The sequence below is a fragment of the Bubalus kerabau genome, chromosome 4 (assembly GCF_029407905.1).
Source record: "Bubalus kerabau isolate K-KA32 ecotype Philippines breed swamp buffalo chromosome 4, PCC_UOA_SB_1v2, whole genome shotgun sequence".
NCBI classification, from domain to species: Eukaryota; Metazoa; Chordata; class Mammalia; order Artiodactyla; family Bovidae; genus Bubalus; species Bubalus kerabau.
This window is the reverse complement of record NC_073627.1, coordinates 124,357,019-124,381,160: the sequence shown is the minus strand read 5'-3', so window position 1 is coordinate 124,381,160 and position 24,142 is coordinate 124,357,019.

The following is a 24,142-nucleotide window of genomic DNA, read 5'->3' as shown; positions in this document are numbered from 1 at the left end:
CAAAGACCCAACACAACCCCTGCCACCCCACAGAAAAAATTCAGGGAATTTACTAGCTTCTCTAACTAAAAAGCCCATAGGACTTTCCATGAGGTGGTCCCAGGCATGGTTCAGCCTAGGCTCTCACACAATTTTTCTGCAGGTCTCTCAGTTCTGTCCGCCTTCAAATGTTGGCTTTGTTCGTGGGCTGGCCTCATGAAATGACCACCAGCAGCACTCATGGTGGTTCCACAGTCACATTCAAGGGTAGAACAAAGGCCACAGCCAGTTTTTGGAAACATCATCATACAAAAGTCCCAGGCTTCACTCTTATTGGACTACTCAGATGCAATCTTTATAGGATGGGAAATAAATACTATGCTCTGATTGGCTTAAACCTGCATCAATCACTGCAACAAGGATATAGGATCTGAGAGACTCAGATCAATCAGGGCCCTCCTCTGACTCTGAAGATAAGGTTCATTCATCCCTCCTAAACATCATGGTTGGCACTCAAGGAAGCTTAAATGGATGTCAGAGAAACAAATTCAATGTCCACTACTATTAAAAAGTAAATTTAGCAATTTAGCACAGTGCTCCTGAATATCTATTTTTTACTTTTTGAAGTTATCGCTTCTTTCACTACATTGAATTCTTTCCAAATAAAATATAATTTAGCATCCAAGGGCAATGTTAGACTCAGAGTCAACCAAAGAAAGGCAAGACATCAGCAGTAATTTTAGGGCATCAAGGTGAGGGGTCTTGTTTCTTGGTTTTCTTCTCTCTCCACTTCTATTTTTTCACTAATTTTTTCTCACTTTCTTCCATCCATATCCTCTTTTTCTTTTCTTAATATGCCTTTTAATGCATGCAAACATAATAGGATGTGAGATTAGACATTTCCTGATGTCTAACCAGGAAATTTCAGCTACCACCTCAAAGCTATTGAAACATCCTTCTAGCGACATATCCTCTCAGAAATTGTCAAAGAGGGGGCCAGACTAACCCACTGCTCACCTCCCCAGAAGCTTATGAAAAATAAAACTAGAGATTCATCACAAAGGAAGTTTGTCAAAGGTGAATTTATATAGAGAGGTGAGAAAGGGATGTTTTTACCCAGCCTGGAGCCAACTGCGGAATCTTTCAAATGAATTACTCAGAGAAGCCAGAGCCTGTCAGATAAGGGAGGCTGATAGCTTACTCATAGGCTGGATATTTAAGAAAATGCAGGGGAATTCATTGGTGCTCTCGTGGTTAAGACATTCACTGCCAGGGCCCAGATTAGATCCCTGGTTGAGGAACTAAGATTCCACATGGCACAGCCAAATAAAAAGAAATCCATAATATTAGAGTTTGGTGGGATGGGAAGGAAAGGAAAGAGTGAAAGAACAGATAATGTCCATCTTTCACACTGCCAAACCCCAGGCTTTGAGTCACATCTTAACTGAGGAGAGAGCAGAGGACTTGGGCGGGACTTTTAAACTGTATGCAAGATGAGTTGTGTGGATTTTTTTTAGGTTCAACTAGGTTCTCTAATATTTGAAAATATGGCTCTTCAATAATAGTCATGGAGAAGGCAATGGCAACCCACTCCAGTAATTTTGCCTGGAAAATCCCATGGGCGGAGGAGCCTAGAAGGCTGCAGTCCATGGGGTCGCTAAGAGTCGGACATGACTGAGCGACTTCACTTTCACTTTTCACTTTCATGCATTGGAGAAGGAAATAGCAACCCACTCCAGTGTTCTTGTCTGGAGAATCCCAGGGACGGGGGAGCCTGGTGGGCTGCCGTCTATGGGGTCGCACAGAGTTGGACATGACTGAAACGGCTTAGCAGCAGCAGCAATAATACTCAAACGTGATTCTGGCTGAGCGGTTTTCAAGAGGTGAGGAATAAAGAGTCCTGAAGCATGTTGTTAATTGTGAGAATCTTTAAAATAATTTTTACATTATATTTTAATGTAAAGGAAAAAAGCTGTTTCCTAAATTCAGTTTTTGTAATAAATTTACTATATGAATGCAAATTACCATATATACATCTTCAATATACTTTCTCTGAATATACCTAAGGAATGCATTATTGGGGTCCTGCAGGAAATGCAAAATATTCATATGAGCAATTGAGGAGTTTACAAAGATGTGAGGTGGGGGGCAGGGGGTGGGGATGCTAAGGTCAGCACACTGATCAAGGATGGTGAGGCACCAGAGGGAGCCTTAGCATCCCCAGGCCTGCAGAGAGAAGGAGAAGGAGTGATAACCCAAGCCCAGGGAGGGATGGAGCTTCTCTCTGATGTGACAGTGCCTTGGACTGCAACAGGCAAGGAAGCCCAGTCAGTGCTGGGCACAGAGCAGAATGGAGACCAGGGAAGAGCTCACCGGGACTGGCAAATAATCAGCACATATATTTCAATTTCTAAATTCTGACAAATATCATTGTAATTAATACAGAATACTCAAAGTACTCAAAAGTAATGATAAAGTTTCCCATTGAGTCTTGTGGCAAAAACAGAATTACATTCCTCAAGGAGAAAAAATTAACCCCAGGCCAATGAAATCAACCTTAAAGTTATAGAAATCTTACTTAAACACAAATGTTGTTCACCTAAAATTCACCTAAACACGTAAATAACCAAAAAAGTTAATCACCAAAACAATTCTGGAAACTAAAATGCTGAAAATGAAAACCAAAGAAAGAGTGACCCCACGTAAGGTCATACACAAAGAAAGGCCACAAGCCAAAGGCCCACTTCAGCATGCTGACCTGGCAACATAGACATTTAAAGTACCATCTCTCTTAACAGCTTTGCTCAGACAGGCCCTCCATGGTATATTTTCCAACATCTGAAGTCTAAAATTATGATAAAATCATTCCTAGGAATACAAAGAATCATTTTTTCCCTTTGCACCATTTTTCCATTACTCTCTACATTCTTATCTTTGTGAACTTAAAGTAGAACACCTAATTTTTTCCACATCTTTGTTTTTGTCCCTAATGAAATAGCGACACAAGATTTGTTGTACTCATTCTTTCCCTTCCAGTTAGTTCCCACATTCCAGCCATGCAACATTCAGCCTTTCTCTTTCTAAACTCAATTAAGTGCTGAGTTGTGTGTTCTTTCATTGCTCTGCAAAAGTCTCCTCTCTGTCCTCACCACACGCACACACACATACACCACACATCCTACACACACACCCTGTTACCACTTGATCAACCAAAGAAATGCTTCAAGGTTCAGTTTAAATGTTATCTCTTCTCTCAACCCCCCACTAATCTGGCCCCATACCACACCCCTAAGCCCAATAGGATCAATACAGTTAAACATCTCCTGTCTGCTCACCTCATACTCAGTCCCTTTAGAATGGTCTTTATCACCTATATCACAGATAGTCTAATGGGAAGATGGTCATAGAAAGAACTATCAGATCTGGGAGACAGAAAACATGCCGTTTATATCTCCAGTGGCAGAGGGAGAAGGTTTATACTTTAAGAAAGAAAGAAAAAAATATCTGAAAAGGGTGTCAAGGTCTCTTTAATGTTTTGTAAGCAACAGAAGTAACTTCTGTGCACTCCCCTCTGCTCTGCTGGCACATTAGGGACAGGGCTACAAGGAGATAGACGGCAGACATGTGAGCTTGCACTTGGACACTGGCTTCCCCTTTGACCAGAAATCAGGTCAAGGCCACTTCAAAATTCCTCTAGCACAGAGACAAGAACAACATGTAATAAATTAAAACCATCTTTTGCTACTTAATTCTTAGCCATGGTCTACATGTCAAGTTGCCTTAAAATGAGAGGTGACTGTTCATTAATATCGTCTTGTTTATTAATGAGCAATGAGTGGCTGTATATACAAAATGGGTTGTTGCTACAACACATTGACACAGTTATAAATAAAGCAAACTGCAAAGAGATTAGCTGTGGAAGATCCGAGATTTTATTTGTTTTCATGAGGACTCTCCCAGTCACTTCACGCTTATGGCAAAGTCATGACTGCACCCTAAGGTCTATTTAGCCTAGACTAAGCGGCTGTCACCAGCCCCATTAATGCTGCAAGCAAGCTCAGTGGAGCTGCTTACAGACCAGGGAGGAGAATGATGTCATTTCACTTTTAATAGATACCATTTTGAAGTCTTTGCATTTCCTTTGCAGTCAGTAAAGACAGACTCCAAGTGCAGGAAGAGAAGTTTCTGACTATAAACTTTCAAGACTTTCCTTCCTACCCACCCCTCCCTTTGAGTCATGTTGACTATGCTCGTTAGATGAGTTACTCAGGTACAGTAAGTTCCTATTAGTTGCAACCCATTGTTCTCTAAAACTGCTCTGTAAACTATAAAGGGCTTTAAAAATTGACTTGTTTTCCTGCCTGAGCTGAGGACAACACCTCCTCCAGCTTCACTTATCAGCACACCAATCACAGCTCTCCACCAATGAGGACAGACTTTATCTGATTTCTAAAGCAACTGATTCAAGTGGAAAGAACCCTTACTTAGAGAACTAAGGGCCTAGGTTCAAATTCTGGCCACATTACCAGGGCTGGGACTAAGGCAAGTTAAGCAAGGGGCCCAAGGAGCAAAATTTAAGGCAGCACTCAGTCTCAGATCTCCCTCATCTTGTCCCATCCAATACAACCTCTGAATTTTTTTTAATGAAGGGCAAATTCATATAACACAAAATCAACCATTTGGAACCGTACAATTCTGTCGCCTTTAGTATAGTCACAATGTTATGCAATCACCACCTCTATCTAGTTGCAAACATTTTCATCACCCAAGACGAAACCTCATACCCATTAAGTAGTCACACCTCATCCCTTCCTTCTTCCCTTCAGCCCCTGGCAACTGCCAACTGCCTTCCTATTTCTATGGATACAACACGCATGCTTCTGAGTAGTTGCACTAATAACTAAGTTACCTTGTGCCAAGACACTATTTGAGAGGTTCTGCTACTGCTACTGCTAAGTCGCTTCAGTCGTGTCCGACTCTGTGTGACCCCATAGACGGCAGCCCACCAGGCTCCCCCATCCCTGGGATTCTCCAGGCAAGAACACTGGAGTGGGTTGTGATTTCCTTCTCCAATGCGTGAAAAGTGAAAGTGAAGTCGCTCAGTCGTGTCCAACTCCTAGCGACCCCATGGACTGCAGCCCACCAGGCTCCTCTGTCCATAGGATTTTCCAGGCAAGAGTACTGGAGTGGGGTGCCATTGCCTTCTCCATTGAGAGGTTCTAGGTGCATTAATTCAATTACTCCTCCCAAAACCCAATGAGGTAGATATTAATATCTCCAGGTGAATGGACTCTTATTAATTCTCTATTATTTGTTCATCTGTTAAATGAAGAAAATAGTAACACTCTAACAACAATTCGCTAAGCACACTTCTGTGAGAGGCATTGTTCTAGGCTAGGAATAGCAATAGGATTCATTGCTAACTAACTGGGAGTGACTTCCTGTAGAAAAGGGGGAGAGGAATTCTTGAGATAACTCACTGGGACAGAGTGTAATCATCGACTCGTGGTGTCTGCCACGGATAGAAGATGGGTGAAGTGCCATAAGAAACAGATTTGCCTTCCCTCCTACACAAGTAAGAAAAAAGAGAGAGAGAGAAGTGCAATGCAGACTCTCCCTCAATCCAGTACAAGAGGGAAGCAATTCCATGTAAGTATAAGGAGGCAGTGAAGACAGTTTGGAGAGTGTTAGGAGCAGAGGCATTGGAATTCAAAACAAAAACAAATGAAACTCGTTCAGTTCTCTACTCTGCCATTCATAGGCAACATCTTGAAAAAGTTATCTAACCTTTCTTATTCTTACTTCCTCTTTTGTAAAATAATAAATCTAATTCATAAAGTTCTGGTGGGAATGACATGAGATCATGTGAGAGAACATCTAAGCATAGTGTCTGACACATAGTAAGAGTTTAATAAATCACTAGGAAATAAAATAAACATATTATACATCCACAACTGAGCATTTCCACTTTGGCCCAACCACTACCTTCCTTCTGGAGCTATTAGTAATTGCCCTTTGCTTTATCCCCTGCTGCTGCTGCTAAGTCGCTTGTCGTGTCCAGCTCTGTGCAACCCCAGAGACAGCAGCCCACCAGGCTCCCCCGTCCCTGGGATTCTCCAGGCAAGAACACTGGAGTGGGTTGCCATTTCCTTCTCCAATGCATGAAAGTGAAAAGTGAAAGTGAAGTCACTCAGTCGTCTCCTACTCCTAGCGACCCCATGGATTGCAGCCTACCAGGCTTCTCTGTCCATGGGATTTTCCAGGCAAGAGTACTGGAGTGGGGTGCCATTGCTTTATCCCCAGTAGCATATTAGATACCTCCTAACATGGGGGACTCGTCTTTTTGCCTTTTTATACTGTCCATGGGGCTTTCCAGGAAAGAATACTGGAATGGGTTGCCATTTCCTTCTCCAGTGGACCATGTTTTGTCAGAATTCTTCACTGTGACCCATCTGTCTTGGGTGGCCCTGCACAGTGTGACTCATAGTTTCATTGAGTTACACAGCCTCTTTACCACAACAAGGCTATGATCCATGAGGGGGAATATTATATATTACATATTATATTATATATTGTAATGTTATATATATTATACATACTTTATATATTTAATATTGTATATATAAGAGGAGAGTATATGTGTATATATGTATGTACAATAAATATAAATATTCACATATAAAAATAAGTATAAATATATACATATACATATATGTATATGTATATATATTTAGGGGCTTCCCTTGTGGCTCAGGGGAGAAGGCAATGGCACCCCACTCCAGTACTCTTGCCTGGAAAATCCCGTGGATGGAGGAGCCTGGTAGGCTGCAATCCATGGGGTCGCAAAGAGTCGGAGACGACTGAGCGACTTCACTTTCACTTTTCACTTTCATGCATTGGAGAAGGAAATGGCAACCCACTCCAGTGTTCTTGCCTGGAGAATCCCAGGGATGGAGGAGCCTGGTGGGCTGCTGTCTATGGGATCGTACAGAGTCGGACACGACTGAAGCGACTTAGCAGCAGCAGCAGCAGCTTGTGGCTCAGACGGTAAAGAATCTGCCTGCAATGCAGCAGACCTAGATTCAATCCCTGGGTCGGGAAGATCCCCTAAAGAAGGGAATGGCTCCCCACTCCAGTATTCTTGCCTGGAGAATCCCATAGACAGAGGAGCTTGGCAGGGTACAGTACATGGGGTCACAAAGAGTCAGACCTAACTGAGCTGCTGACATACACACATACACACACACACACACACACACACACACATTCTCTCCTCTTTATATGACATAGAGAGGACACGAAGGAGAAGTCAAGCCTACTTGCAAGTGGGAAAGGAGATTAGAAAAGCCTTCTTACAAAAGAAGCCCCTTGAGATGATTCTTGAAAGAATAGACCCACATGCCTGCCTTATCCTGTTGTTTTGATGATTTGGTGACATCCTTTATTTAAAACATTTAGCACAATGTTTGCAGTCCACAAATGTTAGCCTAGTATAAATGTTTTTGTTGGATGCTTTATTATTCCATTGTGACCCTCTGAATCAGTTAAGTAAGGTTCCTGATGGCAAAGAATAGAAAATGCCTCCAGGTAACCTATGCAGAAGAAAAAATTTTTGAAAGGGTCTCAGAGAGCTCACAGAAGGCAGGTTCAGAACAGAGACAGGAACCAAGAGTAGCTGGACAACAGAGGACACGGCCAGGAACAGCTCCCCGGGGCAGTCTGGCTAGGCTGATGCCATGAGCACATCACTGCTGGGCACTCAGCATTGCTGCCATCATCAACAGTGAGCCTCAGTTTTCTACCTGAGGTTTTCTATTGCTTCCCCAGGATGTGACTCTTGGTGAGAGAATCTGTTGGCTAATTCTAAGTCAGTTGTCCACATTTCAGCTGCCAGTGGTCATCAAGAGAAGGTATCTGGTCTCCTATACTTCTACTATAGCAATCAGGTCCTTTTTCCTACTGAGAATCACCCAGAAACGCTTATTTTAGAAATAGAAAGGGAATTTGGATGTAAGGTATCAATAAAAACGTTTCCACTAAACCATAAAAAATATTGTTTGGACGTAGCATAAAGTATTGTACCAAAAATGTAGAAAATAATCATAAATCTCAGAAATTTATCTTCAAACTGTAAAATACTTACAAAATGAGATTTTCAGGTCAGTGTCCATGGTGATCCATGCCAAACACATGCTACATATTAGGAAGTCAATAAATAATAGTGAAGTAACTATAAAACAAGTCAATGCACAGGGCACCTGAAGCCGGTGCTCTGTGACAACCTGGAGGGATGGGGTGGGGAGGGAAGTGGGAGGTGGGGAGGAAGGGGGCTACAGGATGGAGGGGGCAAATGTATGCCTATGGCTGACTCAGACTGATGCACGGCAAAAACCATCACAATATTGTAAAGTAATTATCCTCCAATTAAAATACATAAATAAATGTCTTTAAAGTCAATGACTAAATGTGTAATAAATGTTAATCCTAAGCAATAATTTCTTCAGATTTTTAAAAACTGGTCCAAAATGTTCATCTCTCAGTTGGAAATCTTATACAGGCCAATTTGAGATGTGAGAAACTTACTTATGTTTTCTTTACCCCCATTAACATTTTTCAGAGATGCTTTATCTAAGATGAGTGTGAGCATCTGGAAAAAAGTCAGAGGGGAATGTAGGCTTATGAGTTGATAGCAAACGTTGGTTGGTAAGAATTAGTTAATAATGAATTAGCAAGAGATAATTCTGATGCCCCTAAAAGATCTGCTCTGAGATTTCCAGGAACTACTCAGACCTCTAGACAGAAAGCAGGAGTCAGAGGAAAGAAAAATTACTTCAGTATAAAAACTGGAAAACTGAAAAACTCTTAGCATCAGTACCTAAACATGCCCAACTCTCTCCCACATCAAATAAAACCCTCCCTCTACATCTTCCCCTGCAGGGACTGCCCTACTTCTGCCCTTCCTTTGGCTGTCCCCGACTTCGTAATGGTTGTTTATATTCCCTTCTACTTCCTCACCTCCCACTCATTTCCCAGTTCACTACCATCTGGCTCTGGCCCCACTGCTCCACTGAAACTTGTCAAGGTCACTAATGACTTCCTTCTAGTTAGACCCAATGAACACCTTTCCATGTCTGTCTACTTGGCCTCACTGCAGCTATGGGTAATAATAACTTCCTCTGGGAAATACTCTCTTTACTAAACTTTCATAACCCAATAGTCTCATGGTTTTCCTCGTATATACTTAATTGTAATGTGTTTTCTTGGATTTGACTAAAGACACTCAAAATTCAACATTTCCAGTCTGAATTCTAATTCTTTCTCTGACAGTACACTTTGCTGCCTATGTCCTCCTTCAAAACGAAGGCCTCCCATGTGCATGGTTGCCAAGGCTAAAGATTCAAACACCACTTTTAAAGCTTCCCTCTCAGTATCCAACCCCTCAGTCTGTCACCAACGAGTCAGTCAGTGCTGATTATCACAGTCTATCAATATCTCTCAAATATGTCCACTCTTCTATATCCTTTCTGAAACCAGCCTGCTCCACATAGCCAACTAAATAACTGAATGATCTTAATGACTTGGTGCCTCTGTGTCTCAATTTCCTAGTTTGTAAAATGAGACAGAATGAACACCAAATTTCTTCCTTCTTTATATCCTGTGATTATAAGAGGTTAAAATCAAGGAAGCACTCAGGATAAAATCAAGTCCAGTGTTTTGGAAGATTGTGCCTCATATCCTCCCATAGCACTGCTCTTAAAGACAATCTCAGGATCTTCAAGATAATTTATAATAAGGCTCTTCCTTTTAGATAGACATCTGCTTTATGCCTCATTTTGGAGTTATAGACAATGAGATTCTAATAATAGTAACAAATGTATCTACCCTGTTTCATTAATTCATCTGAAAGTTCCTTGAGAAGAATAGGAGAAATCTCCTAGTCTTGAAAATGGTCCTTGTAGGAAAAGAAAAAAAAAGGTCACCACGTAAATCTCAAGTCTATCTTTGTTGGCTACCTCTTAAGTATATGTTAAAAAACCTGGATAACAGGGAAAGGTTAATGGAGGTTGGGGGAAAGACAGTGATGAAGGAGTTGGGTTGATTTTTAGAAAGTAGTAAGGTCAAAATAAAAGCATTATAAAGGGAGAGTAAAGGATTAAGGCCAGGGCTTTCTATGAAATGAAGTTTAAACCATAACAGATGAGAAAATTGGGGCTTCCCAGGTGGCTCAGTGGTAAAGAACTCACCTGCCAATGCAGGAGACACAAAAGATGTGGGTTCGATCCCTGGGTCAGGAAGATCCTCTGGAGAAGGAAATGGCAACCCACTCTAGTATTTTTTCCTGGAAAATCCCACAGACAAAGAAGCCTGGCGGGCTACAGTACAAGGGATAGCAAAGAGTCAGACACAACTGAGCAACAGATGGAAAGAGTTAAGTAATACATGATGGTAGATTCCACTAATGAGTTTATTTTAACAGGAGAGAAAGTAGACTGAAAAGTGAGAAGTTGGGAAACTTTAAGGGGCAAGAGCCAGAAAATCCAGGGACCCCTTCCTGCTCCGAGGATTCCTTTGGTTCTGAAGTGTGTTAACCTACCAGTAAGGATATCATATATCTTCTAAAAAGGACATCCATCAACTGGAGAAAGATGTGCCATCTCTCTCCACAGCTCATTAGCAGACTGAAAATGTGACACTGCCTGCATTACTCTGATTAAGGATTAATTTTCTAATTCCAGGGATGGAAAGCTCCTGTAAATGAGCAGGCCTTCACACAAAAACACAACCTCACATAGTATGACTGAAACACAATTTTTAATGCTGCCTTCCATCTTCCTAAGACCCAGTGGGGAAGAAAAAGGAGGTTCTCTAGCAAAAAGAGGAGTTAAGGGCGAGAGTTTTCCAGTTTCCCATCCAGACATAGGTCCCACCAGTGGGGGAGAAATGTGATGCCAGCTTTCTAGCAGACTGAAAACTTGGAAAACTAGGTCCTTCTAATCTGATGAGAAAGACAAAACACCTCCAACAGTCAACTGTAGCAAGGCAATAAATAGCAATGTCACAGACTAGATGTGTAACCTGTTACCCTTCCAGGTACATAAAATTTGGGTCCCAGGTGGCAGTAGTGGTAGAGAACCCACCTGCCAATGCAGGAGACATAAGAGACGTGGGTTCGATCCCTGGGTTGGGAAGATCCCCTCGAGGAGGGCACAGCAACCCACTCCAGTATTCTTGCCTGGAGAATCTCAGGGACAGAGGAACCTGGGGGGCTACAGTCCAGTGGATTGTAAACAGTCAGACACGACTGAAGTGACTTAGCATGCATCATTTATTAGAGATAACTGTATCTTGACCCTTTGAAAAATGCCCACTTATGCCAGGGCTAGGCTTCTTAGGAAAAAGTAGCTTTCAATCCCTTTAAAACATGTTACTGAATGCTATCTACACTTTTATATTTCAAATACATTTGAGGGGGCTTCATTTTAAACTGCTATATTTTTTAATTGCTTCTGCTGCTGCTGCTGCTAAGTCACCTCCTGCTGCTAAGTCACCAGTCATGTCCGACTCTGTGAGACCCCATAGACGGCAGCCCACCAGGCTCCTCTGTCCCTGGGATTCTCCTGGCAAGAATACTGGAGTGGGTTGCCATTTCCTTCTCCAGATAGCATTAAATTCAAGGGGGTAGTTTTCAAACACTTTAGATAGAAACTTGCAAAAATATATGGAGTAATTTTTAATGATAAACCAGTACATATACACATACAAAACTAATGCAAAAGTTTTATGAAACTTTATGTACCCGTATTACATATAATGCATTTTAGTATTATCTATTCTACATAGTTCCATTGTTTTTAAGTGCTTGTCACAACCTGAAGGAGATATGTGTGTGTATATATATATATATATATATATATATATATATATATATATAAATCTACTAATGGGTCAAGACCTGCATTTTGAAAAACACTATTCTAAAATTATAGGTTCTAGCTACTTTACTCAGTAGTATGGTGTCAAAAAGTTTTAGTCTCATTAAAATGCATCATTTAAAAAAGTATTTACTGAAGGTAACTCAGTCTCCATAAAGTACATTGTCTTGGGGATTTCAACCATAACTCACTAAAGGAGTAATAAGCCTAACCTTTGCAGAACTGAGATGTGAGCTGAACATTGAGTGAAAATGACATAAAATCAGAACAGAGTTAGGAAAGGAGGATGATCACCAAATGCAATATGTGATTCCTCTGGAAAACACAAAGCAGCATAAAATGAGGGGTATAAAATAGAAAAAAAACATATATGCTAATGAAGAAAAGATCAAACTTGAAACTTCAACCTCCAAGCTTCACAAGTTGCACTTATACTTTTGAACGCTATGAGACTGAGTAATATTCAGGATGACTCCACTAATCATGTGGTCTTGAATGTCTCAGCAGATATCATTTAAGTCATTTAAAAGGATAACTGCAAATTAAATTAGTTCATCCTAATTATACAAAAATGATAAATTCAAATAAGCAAGGTAATTCTCTTCTAAATTAAAATTTTTTTCAATCACTTGGCATCTCAAATCAAAGCAAATGGGTAATGCTACCAATTATATCAATTTGATTCTTAAATTTAAATACATAAACATATGATGAACTGAATTAAAATTCTTATTTGATATGCACTTAACGTATTAACATTTGCATTAGGATAGGAAACCACATTCAAGATATGAGACAGGGTCATGTCCTTGAAAACCAAAGAAGGTTGCCACAAAATTGCCTTTGTGAGAATCTAGCAATAGAATGAGTCCCAAAATCTATTAAACAAGTCATGCCACAGGAAAAGTAAGGCAGACCATACTACTAAAGGTAACGCTATGGAAGCCTATGAAATATTTATCAAGAGAAATATTTGATAAATGATAAAAAATATTGTTTTAGCAAGCTGTATAATAATGTGTTAAGCTTTGACATGGTTGCACTTACGAAAAGAGGACTTTCATAAGAAGGAAAGAAGTGGAAATTTATTGACTGTGTTTTGCCTGGCAGCACTAAATACTCAAATATACTACAGCATTGGAAACTAAGACTCAGAGATGTTAAATAACTTGCCCTAGGTCACACAGTGATGAATAAGAGAGTTAGAATTCAAACTCCACCTTCTGATTACAAATCAATATTCTCGTCACATCTATGTTGCTTTATCCTGAACCAGTACTCAAAATATGATAGTGCTTAAAATATTTGCTTAAATAGTTCCTAAGACTTCTGATCAAGATCAATTCAGATTCTAATTTCATGACTAAAGAATAATAAAGTGACCTTTAAAAGAAAAAAATTTTAAATATGCATGCATAATGTCTGGATGACATTATGAATCTTTCAAACAGCTGATGAAAGAATTATCTATTGCTATATAACAAACCACACCAAAGTAGAGGAGCTTAAAGTGGTAGCTTATCTTTGTCTCTTATTGTTCTGCGGGTTGACTGGGCTTGGCTGGGCAGTCCTTGTTCAGGGTCTCCTGGGAAGTACAGTCAGATGTCAGTTGGGGTTGCCATCACCTGTAGGCTCAGCTGGGTGGGATGTCAAGTTACTCCTGTGACTGACAGGAAGTGCTGGCTATGATTTGTCGCTGCCAACTGGAAGACCTACACGCAGCTTCTCCATGTGATCTGGACTTCTCTCAAAGTGCTGGCGGGGCTTCAAAAGTCACCATCCCAAGAGTAAATCTCCCAAAAAACAGACTTCTTACAACCTAGCCTAAGAAGTCCCAGAAAGTCACTTCCACCACATCCTGTAAGTTGAGCCAGTCACTGGGGCCTAAGAATAGTGATTTACACTCCACCTTTTGATATGAGAAACAACATAACAGAAAGGGAGGGCATGGAGTCTGCCCATCACACCTTAGTCTCCTGCCTCCCATCCTGGACTCTCTAGTTTAGTCAATGGAGTTTAAAGGGAAACTATACAAGTACATCAGAGAAGGCAATGGCACCCCACTCCAGTACTCTTGCCTGAAAAATCCCATGGACGGAGGAGCCTGGTGGGCCACAGTCCCTGGGGTCGCTAAGAGTTGGACAAGACTCAGGGACTTCACTTTCACTTTTCACTTTCCTGCATTGGAGAAGGAAATGGCAACCCACTCCAGTGTTCTTGCCTGGAGAATCCCAGGGACAGGGGAGCCTCGTGGGCTGCCGTCTATGGGGTCGCACAGAGTCGGACACGACTGAAGTGACTTAGCAGCAGCATACAATAACATTATAGTAACATAAATTACTTTGCTGTATTTTTTCTATCTCTTTGACTCTCTTTCTTGGGAACACAGCACTTCTTGAATGAAGGAATAAATAAAGTCTCTGGTTTTTCCATTCTGCTCTTTATTTTCCTTTCCTTTTTTATAACTGAAAATAAAAGATAAATATATTATTTACATATATATTTATAAAGCACCAACATATTATAATCAGTTGGTGAATCATATGGTTAATTTCTACCCATATCTCCCATTTTATATATGACTGACTGAATCATCATCCCATATAAAAAAGTAATAAGAAAAAAGTTTTTAATGCAGGCAAAGGAAAAAGAGGAAAAATGGTAAAGTAGGATCAAGAGAAGAAGGAAAATATAAATGGGAAGGGAAATAAATCAAGGAGAATGAGCAGTATTAAGCCCAAGTGGCTGAAAAAGACAGAAAAAGAAGCCAAATTCTCCCCCTCCCCCCTTATAATGCTGCACCTACCCCTTCATGTTAATCCAATACCAAAACTTAGCCTAAGCCATACTTTCTAATGTCTTAACTATTGCCATATTATCTTACCTAAGGGGCTTCCCTGGTGGCTCAGACCATAAAGAATCTGCCTGCAATGCAGGAGACCCAGGTTCAATCCCCGAGTTGCAAAGATCCACTGGAGAAGAGAATGACTACCTGGAGAATGCCTGGAGAATTCCACGGACAGAGGAACCTGGCAGGCTACAGTCTATTTGGTCACAAAGAGACTAACACTAACTGTCTTACCTAATCTCCCTGCCAAAGTCTTTTCCCCCTCAGAAACCACCAATAAACACTGTTTTCCTTGAGGTACTCTCAGTGACAAACAAACACTAAATGACTTCCAAAGGATAAAGTCCAATACAAGCATTTTATGGCTTGTCATAATCTGACCTAACCATTCTTGCCAATATTGTTTCTCAAATCTCCCCTACATGAAACTATTGATTCAGCTACAGCACTCTACTCACTATATTCAAGCACACAGAAAAATGAGACTCAGTTCAGTTCAGTTCAGTCACTCAGTCATGTCCGACTCTTTGCCACCCCACGGACTGCAGCATGTCAGGCCTCCCTGTCCATCACCAACTCCCGGAGTTCACTCAAACTTATGTGCATTGAGTCGGTGATGCAATCCAACCATCTCATCCTCTGTGGTCCCCTTCTCCTCCCGCCTTCAGTCTTTCCCAGCATCAGGATCTTTTCCAGTGAATCAGTTCTTTGCATCAGGTGGCCAAAGTATTGGAGTTTCAGCTTCAGCATCAGTCCTTCCAGTGAATATTCAGGACTGATTTCCTTTAGAATGGACTGGTTGGATCTCCTTGCAGTCCAAGGGACTCTCAAGAGTCTTCTCCAACACCACAGTTCAAATGCATCAATTCTTTGGTGCGCACCTAGATCTCACTATTTATTATATCATGAAAAATACAAAATCTGAATCAAGGAAAATAATTCACAAAGCAGTATGGCAAAATTGTAAGTTTGTACTACAGCATTTATAGTCCAGATATCTACTAATACAGCCTTCTCATTTTTGTCTTGTGTCCTTTGCTCTGGCTAATACTATCACCTCCAGCAGCTTTCCCTATTGCCCTTGACCCTCCCAAATCTTATCTCACCAGGATCCACCAGATCTCTTCTTCATGGAAATTGACATTAGCTGATTAATTTGGAAGTGTGATTAGCAAGATTATTCTGGACCTGAAGTATGTGTTAATACTACAGCATCTGATTTTATTGTCCATGGAATCCAAGTTCCATTTCAGTTTTTACTCTGTAGATGTATTTGGTGTACAGTGGTTTACAGGACCATTTCAGCCCAGTCTGATAGATAACTCAACTAGCATCTAATCATTTGTACAAATGTGATTTGCAATCATTACAAACAGTGATTACAGAAATAGCTAAAAACACCATTGCTAATATTATAACTCTTTGGGAGCTCTATCTGGATGGAATGTCTTTAAAATAGGATATTTGAAGATAATGATGGGTATATACATGATCAAACAGATTTTGTGGTGAAAGAAGCTTATTGTCAAGTATAATTAAAACTGTAGATACCATTTTTAAATGGTAGGGGAAGAGACTTTTTGAAGCAAAGTACAAATTAGGAATAATTACAGTGATGATCATGGAATGTCAACATCCATTTCATCAAGATGAGCTCAGTATCCTTCAAAGTTCCACTGAGTCCAGGAAAGCATTAGTATAACACCAAAGGGAGCTTTGGGAAGTATACCTTTGAAGTATAAAGGAGTAGAGGGATGGGCAACAGCAAACATAAAAGTGGACTAAAGAGTAAATGTCTTTTATATTTGGAATCTAAGAAATAAACAAATGTATGTAACAAAACAGACTCACAGATACAGAGAATAAACTAGTGGTTACCAGTGGGGAGAGGCAAGATGGGGTAGGGGATTAAGAGATACAAACTACTAGGTATAAAATAAATAAGCTACAAGGTTATATTTTACAGCACAGGAAAATATGGCTATTGTGTTGTAATATTTTTAAATAGAGTATAATCTATAAAGATACTGAATGAATCACTATGTTATACACCTGAAACTAATATAATATTATAAATCAACTATACTTCAATATTTTAAAAGAGTAAATACCTTGATCAGCAATAGAAATTGTACACTTTGGAATATTACTTAAAAATCTAGTTTTCTATTTCGTGCCCAACATTGAGTGTTGGGCATGCAAGTTGCATGCAAGTTGCTATTTTTCTTTTTTAATCTATTTTGATTTCAAAGTTTAGTAAGACAAAACTTTTTTGAGTGTGCATGCAAGTTGCTATTTTTCTATTTTAATCTATTTTGATTTCAAAGTTTAGTAAGACAAAAATTTTTTAGGAAAATTTACATAGATGGCATCATCAAATTAATGGACATGAGTCTGAGACAATTCTGGGAGAAGGTTCAGTTCAGTCACTCAGTCATGTCCAACTCTTTGCGACCCCATGGCCTGCAGCACTCCAGGCTTCCCTGTCCATCACCAACTCCCGGAGCCTACTCAAACTCAGGTCCATCGAGTCAATGATGACATCCAATCATCACATCCTCTGTCGTCCCCTTCTCCTCCCACCTTCAATCTTTCCCAGCATCAGGATCTTTTCCAATGAATCAGTTCTTCACATCAGGTGGCCAAAGTATTGGAGTTTCAGCTTCAGCATCAGTCCTTCCAATGAATATTTGGGACTGATTTCCTTCAGGATTGACTGGTTTGATCTCCTTGAAGTCCAAGGAACTCTTAAGAGTCTTCTCCAACACCACAGTTCAAAAGCTTCAATTCTTCAGCACTCAGCTGTCTTTATAGTCCAACTCTCACATCTATACATGACCACTGAAAAAACCATAGCTTTGACTAGACGGACCTTTTTTGGCAAAGTAATGTCTCTGCTTTTTAATATGCCATCTAGGCTGGTTGTAGCTTTTCTTCCAAGGAGAAAGCGTCTTTTAATTTCATGGCTGCAGTTACCATCTGCAGTGATTTGGGAACCCCCCCCCAAAAATAAAGTCTCTCACTGTTTCCATTGTGTCCCCATCTATTTGCCATGAAGTGATGGGACCAGATGCCATGATCTTCGTTTTCTGAATCTTGAGCTTTAAGCCAACTTTTTCACTCTCCTCTTTCACTTTCATCAAGAGGCCCTTTAGTTCTTCACTTTCTGCCATAAGGGTGATGTCATCTGCATATCCAAGGTTATTGATATTTCTCCCAGCAGTCTTGATTCCAGCTTGTGCTTCATCCAGCCTGGCATTTCGCATGATGTAGTCTGCATGTAAGTTAAATAAGCAGGGTGACAATATACAGTCTTGACGTACTTCTTTCCTGATTTGGAACCAGTCTGTTGTTCCATGTCCAATTCTAACTGTTCTCAGGAGGCAGGTAAGGTAGTCTGGTATTCCCATCTCTTTAAGAATTTTCCACAGTTTGTTATAATCCACACAGTTAAAGGCTTTGGCATAGTAAATAAAGCAAAAGTCAATGTTTTTCTGGAACTCTCTTGCTTTTTCTATGATCTAAAGGATGTTAGCAATTTGATCTCTAGTAGATAGTGAAGGACAGGGAAGCCTGGCATGCTGCAGTCCATGGGGTAGCAAAGAGTTGGACACGACTGAGTAACTGAACAACAACAAACAAAGATGGAAGAATTTTGAACAAAAATAAGTAAAATACTATTATATCAGGCAGGAGAGTGGAGGTTTCTGGGCTGATGTCAAAGTTGTATTACTTGACATGGGTGGCAGTTCTATGGGTGCTCACTTCATTCTATTTGTTTATCTATACACATTATCTTTATGCTTCCTCAAGGATGCAATGTAAAAAATCCACTGATGGTAATAAAATGCCCAAATTCCATAGGTCATTAGCTCACAGGTGTCTATTACTGCCCTACCCTACCTCTTGAGAGTCCCTTGGACTGCAGGGAGATCCAGCAAGTCCATCCTAAAGGAGATCAGTCCTGAGTGTTCATTGGAAGGACTGATGTTGAAGCTGAAACTCCAATACTTTGGCCACCTGATGCAAAGAGCTGACTCATTTGCAAAGGCAAATGCTGGGAAAGATTGAGGGTGGGAGGAGAAGGGGATGGCAGAGGATGAGATGGTTGGATGGCATTACTGACTCAATGGACATGAGTTTGGGTAAACTCTGGGAGTTGGTGATGGACAGGGAGACCTGGCATGCTGCAGTCCATGGGGTCACAAAGAGTTGCACACAACTGAGCAACTGAACTGAACTGACCCAGTCCTTTGCTCTCATTCCCTTTTGCCCAAATGAAGATGTTTGTGCATTGAGAGAACATCTTGTTTTCTAGAAGAAATAGTGAAACTGGTCTGGCCCTTGGTGATATTTCAAAAAAGTTTTGTTGTGATTGGCATGAGATGTCTTTCTTAAGCCAAGGATGAAGTCTTATATTTTTGTTTTATTTAAGGTACCTGATACAGTGCTACACAACTAGTATGCATGCATTCATTCATTCAACAAATATTTATTGACTTACCTATCAACAGACCTATCAAAAGCCAAAGCCATTTGCCAACTAATCTGGTAAAATGGCATTTGATAAGTGCTATAAAGACACTTGAGATTCAGCAATTACTCCTGACCATCAGATTTATTTTGCCTAAAGGATATCACTTACTCTCATTCCCATTTAAGTCCTACAAAGGGATACTAGAGGAAGATCAGCCAGTTAGAAGGTAGAGACTTAATAAAAACTGACATAGAGTCAAAGATAGGAGAGAATAAGCAGAGGAATAAGTAGGCAGAGATTGTACATGCAGCAAGGCCTCAGGACCTGCACAGGTTAAGCTGAGCCAGATATTCTTCCTGTTTCCTTGCTTGTCTTTCCTCTTGCCCATGCCCACATCTGGAGGAGTTAAGCCTAGCACAGATGCCACTGAGACAGGTTGAAGCCAGGGAAAGGTCCTGGGATCAAAACTTGGCTGAGTAGAGTCAAAAGTTTTGAGCAGCCAAAAGTAGCAAGAGCCAGAAGATAAACATAACCCATTTTTAAAGGAGTGCCAGAGGTGAAAAGCGGGAAAGGCACAATTACTCATCAAGTCCAAAGGGGTGAGCACAGAGCCAGAAGCTGGGAGGAAAATGGAGTTAAGAAAGTCAAATGCCAGACAAAGCTGAAATAAAGATTTGGGAAAAAAAAAAATAATAAAGCGAAATAAAGGATCCAAGACAATAACTGGGAACCATTCCTTGGAGTTTGACACTAAATGTGGTTAAGTATGAGTTAGCTTAATTTAAAAAGCACAGCATCTGAGCAGGTGCTTTCCCTCCTTCTGACATTATCTCCCACTTTTTTGCCAGTCCATTATCAATAAGCCATTAAAAACACTTACCAAACAAAATCTGGGAGCCATTTAGGCAGTCCTGCTAATGAACCAACTTAATTCAGACTGATTTGGCCATGAAGATGATCACATTTCTTGAGGACAGCTCTCCCTAGATTCTTTCACTGACTAGTTTGGAAAACAAAGCAATTAAAGAAACGGTATATGTAAATAAAGGAGTTCAGGTTCGAGTAGTCTGAGACGCTGGTGGATGGAAGTGCCTGACTTATCTGCAGAAAATTTACTGAGCACTTACTATGTACCACGCAGCATGTCCACCCAAAGTAATTCAGATATAACATACCAGGGTGTTTAACATTTAAAATTTTCTCCATTTGGTTAAAATCAATTAGATTTTTGTGAGGACCTTGATCCTTTCCACCCCAGCTTAATACTTTCATGAAATCTAGGGTTGTCTTGTCATATTTTTTTAACCTCCCTAATTTCTAGTCAAGTCTCAAAAAGTGAAGTATGCATTGGGGGCTTTTAGCACCTCCAAGATCACCTTCATTCTACTTGTAATAAGGTGGGGGTGACCTACTCAGTCAATATGAACCAAAGTGTTTAGTATCAGCCTTAAAATGAGTGGTTTCTTTCTTTCTTTTTTTTTTAATCATTAACGTCTCTCTTTTTCTGCTTTTCAGAAAAGCAGCAACAATAATTTAAACTTTTCCACTATGTGACCAACATTCCATAGACACTGTTATAATAGCCAAGCCGGGGCTTAACAAAGGATTTAGGTAAGTGTGGGTATATGTGTGTGCATGTATGTGTGTGTGTGTGTGCATGCACATTTTTCACACAATATGTGTGCCAATATGAGGTGGGAGACAAGAAAGAAAGTTTGGAAACATGCACATTTATATCAAAGAGATGCTAGGACCCACAAGAAAAGAATGCTTCTGTGTTATTAATGTTATATTTTGGAGAGATATTTACAAGGAAGGAAGAGGAGCAGCTAGGGAGTGGATTCCTATCTAACTGTGTAGGGAGGCTCCGGTAAAAAGACAACTGAAGCCTTTCCTGGAACTGGGATCTTTCAAGAAAGGAAAAAATGCAACACTTGTTCCCTGCCTCCCTCCCTCTCTCCCTGCTTCCTTGGTGCCCTTCCAAGGTAGGGCCCCTTGGTGCTGGCTTCTCAGTTCTCCCCCCAGGGAGGCTTGCCAAGGCCAAGAGGGCCAGATGGGGCTGCTGGCAGAGATGCTGCTGATCCGGCTCTTTCTCATCCCACTTTCCGTCTGCCAGTGCTTTTGGTGGTGGCAGTGCCTCGTCCTGATGAGGTTAGAATTACCACCCTGCAGCGGGTGGCATGTGTACCAGCAGCATCCAGTTACAATCACCAGCTCCCCTCTACCTGCTCTGGGCTGGAATGTGCCATTATCTCTATACTCCCATTTTACACTTCACACACCAGCTTTCTCTCAAGACAGTTATTTGATCACTAACCACTTTGAATATCATGATCATCGGCTCATTTATTTTTTCTATTTTAAAGGATGGTGCTGGGGTGTGCAGGGAGCAGCCGCATCGATTTCCACATTTGCCAAGGCATCCGAGTGTGAGCTGCCTATCACAGTGCTGACTTTAATAAAAGGTTATTACTGTGATCATTATTTAGCATTTATATAGCTCCTCACAATTGTTTACCCATTATTCCTCAGAGCACCCCTGTCAAGGTGATCAGAATTAGTAACCTCCATTGTAGAGGCAGTACATCAGGGCTCCTGGAGAGATTTTAGGAATATCCACAAAAGGACACAAAATGAATAACCACAGAAGTGGTGGGGCCTGGCCCTCCCTCTAACATTGAGTTCACTTATTCCATCATTTTGTTTAGCAGACCTCCACAAGGTGGGGTCCTTTTGCAGGATGCAGCTCAAATATCCTGAAAGGCCTTCCCCAGCTACCCGATCTAAAATAACATGGCCTTCCTAAGGCTCTCTCCACAACATTTTGGCGTTAATGGACTTCACAGTGCGTAGTGCTACCTGAAGTTATCTGATTTGTCTATTTACCATCTTGTTTACCGTCAGTCTTTGCCATTCAAGAAGGCCATCTCCATGACAGTAGCAGTCTTGCCTGGGTTATTCATTGCTATATCCATTCCCTTTTTGAAAGTAACTGGCATACAGTAGGTGTTCAATAATGCTTGTAGAGTGAATGACAATGACAAGAGCCCTGTAAATACTGCTACTCATGCATCATTTCCTATGCTTTTTCATCTCTTTCTTATGGGTATAATCACACATATAGTCCATTATTCTTAATTACCCTGGTACTAATGATCTAGTCTGTGGATGGCTCAGGTCCTTGCCTGCCTCTCCTTCTTGAGTTCCTTTCCTCTGGAGAGTCCTTCAAATCTTTCAGTCATTTCTTGCCTTTAGTTGAGAAGTGTCAGGAAGAGAGTAGAGCAATGAAAGTTCTACTAGACAATTTTACTAGTTCTAATAGCTTTGGAAAGGTACAAAGTTGAAAGTATTGATTCCAAGATTTCTTTTTCACCTTATATTTGTGGATTAAAAAAAGAATCCATCTGTGTTATATATGCAATACAGTGAAAAGTGCTTTGAAGAAGTTAAAAGCACTATATAAATGTAAGATATAATTATGTATGCATGTAGTCCCATTAACCTTGGTAATTGAGAGTTGGTTACACATTTAAGGTTTAATTAGTTTTGATAGAACAGTAGCTCACACTCTTCTAATGCGTAGGTCCAGACATGCTCTTAGAAAATGTACCTTTGGTTGATTTTTTTTTTTTTCAACCATTAAATCAAGATAAAGCTTGAAATCCCTTCAAAGTCTAAAAGGTTGGCAGTAATGCTAATGTCTCATCAACAAGTAAGAATAGACAAGTGCTACTAAGCATTTATATTTTCCTGCTTCAAATATCAGATGATTAGAATACAGTTCCCCCTAAAAAAAAAAAAAAAAAAAAAAAAAAACTTAGGCTGATCTTGAAAAACAGACCCTCTGGATAATAGAAAAATGGAATTTTCTCTTCAAAGGTTGTTTTTAATGTTCTTTATAGTGCTATTGTATTTGATAACATGTGCTGTTGCATTTCGTCCTTACTACAACTCTGTCCATAGACACTGTTACTGACACTTAATAGATGAAAAAAATGGAAGCAAAGCCCTTAAATGCCTTCTTAAGTCTTAAAAGTCACCAAGAAGACTGGTCTGGCTCAAGTCTCCTACCTCCAGTTTAATATTCTCTACAATAATATTAGAAAACCACACTGGAAAGGAAAGATTCATTCCTAGTACTGCTGTCATACCATCAAGCTTCAAAGGTCAGATAAATATTTTACTTTATGGTTAAATTGGCCACATTTACTTGGTATGTATTATATCCCAGGCCCTGTGCTTTGCCCAGGGAGGTTGCAGAAAGACTAAAAGACTAGTTAGATTTCCCTGCTTGTTACTACCTAGTTGTGATGAGGGATGCTGTTGAAATGCAAAGGAATGGTGTGGCATGCACTAGGAGAGATGCGGAGTTCTACAGGATCAGGGGAAGGGCAATATCTGAAAACATTACACACACACTTAAATCATATACCACACAAACAAATAGGTGGTATGCTCAGAAATTAGCTTTATATCAGCAGTGGTTCTCACATTTGAGTTTAAAGTGAAAGTCACTCAGTCATGTCTGACTGTTTGCAACCCCATGGACTGTATGTCCATGGAATTCTCCAGGCCAGAATACTGGAGTGGGTACCTTTTCCCTTCTCCAGCAGATCTTTCCAACCCAGGGATTGAACCCAGGTCTCCTGCATTGCAAGCAGATTCTTTACCAGCTGAGTCACAAGTGAGTTTGTTAAAACTTATGGGCCTCTGGGCTTCCCTGTGGCTCAGTGGTAAAGAATCTACCTGCCAGTGCAGGAGACATGGGTTCAATCCCTGATCTGGGAAGATCCTACACACCTGTGCTTGCACCACAACTATGGAGCCTATGCTCTAGAGCCCTAGGAGCAGCAGCTACTGAGCCCACATACTGTAGCTACTAAAACCTGTGTGCCCTAGAGTCCA